General features: G+C 39.9%; 1 long non-coding RNA gene across 1 annotated transcript in view; it reads left to right on the top strand.

Moving 5' to 3' along the window:
- The first annotated feature begins 439 nt into the window (after positions 1 to 439).
- Positions 440 to 1,256, top strand: part of LOC148715905 (uncharacterized) — a 1,632-nt gene continuing 815 nt past the window's right edge. The window contains exon 1 of the long non-coding RNA XR_015995766.1: positions 440 to 663. This is a non-coding gene — a long non-coding RNA (uncharacterized LOC148715905). The remainder of the gene's footprint in view (positions 664 to 1,256) is intronic.

The raw sequence follows: 1,256 nt of genomic DNA, 5'->3' as shown, positions 1-1,256 counted from the left end.
AGAGAAAAACAAAGGAAAAGCATACTCGGCATCAGCGCCATCACGATTTGCTTTAACTGATAGTGTTGTCCGTTTTTCGCGTCGGATTTGATGCACAATTCCACTGGCTATGTTCTAAAACAATTAGTTCATGCTTTCAGCTGTGCACTATCGAGTTATGGAGCACGTGGGAAGTTTGGAGAGCACTCATGAAGCTAGAGTTGCCCTCGGCTATCGCCTCGGGCAACTCTTACGCTTCTTTCGTGCTCTCCAAACTTCACGCGTGCTCCATAACTCGATAGTGCACGCTAAAGAATGAACCAATTGTTAACTTTACTCTGATAGGGCAGAAAAACACAAAGATTTTCTGGCACCAATCAGATGCCAGAACGACTGCGACCGTTTGGAACTAGTCTTGTAAGACAATGTCCCCAGGGGCTCTTCATGCCCATACTTGTAATCGACTCAGCCCCTGGGTCTTCGAGGATAGGTTCGGTTGTAGACTTATATAAGATATCTTACGCAAAGTGTTTCAACGGAGTGGGAATAGAGAAACCCCGAGATACGCTTTGTAAAACAATCATTATCAGGTGTTGACTATCCTGCCAAGTTCTATCGCTATTGAGGGAGCAATGCAACAACTTTAGGACTGCAATCCCCTTTTGTGATACAGCAATATGGACGGTAAGATGATATCATGTTAAATAAGATGTAGATTGGATGTAAAATGCGAAACAATGGAGTTTGTGTTTGAATGTGAACACTTTCGAACAACTGACGGCATCGTCAAATCAGCTCATTTTATCCAACTTTAAAATTTGATTAAATCGCACTGAATCATTTCCCTAAAAAAATCGTTTGGAGATCGAAAAGAACCACACTTCGCCTTCCAAAAGCCAGATTTTCAGTCGATTATTTTGTATAGCACATAGTAAAATAACGTTAACGGGTTAGTTTTTACCTATTTTTAATCTTGTTAGAAGAAGGTCAGTTAAATTCAGTTAGATTGTGTAAATAAACCATCAAGAATTGCTCAAATTACTGTCAAGATATGTATTGATGTTGTTTTCAAGATTTGGTAGTTTTTATCGGTCCAAGTGTTTTCAATTCGTGGCGCGACGCTCCGAGATTAGTCTGAAATTTTGAGCTTCAAAAGCGGCGTTTGGTCAAAATTCAGTTATCGAGTTTTTCGAAAATATATCGATATTCAGCCAAACGAAGTATGCAGTGCTTTATTTCACCATAAGGCCCAACTAACTTGAGAATATGAGACGAAT

Source organism: Stylophora pistillata, unplaced genomic scaffold (assembly GCF_964205215.1).
Source record: "Stylophora pistillata unplaced genomic scaffold, jaStyPist1.2 SCAFFOLD_54, whole genome shotgun sequence".
NCBI classification, from domain to species: Eukaryota; Metazoa; Cnidaria; class Anthozoa; order Scleractinia; family Pocilloporidae; genus Stylophora; species Stylophora pistillata.
Note: the sequence above shows the minus strand (reverse complement) of the source record. Positions and strands in the feature narration are given on the sequence as shown.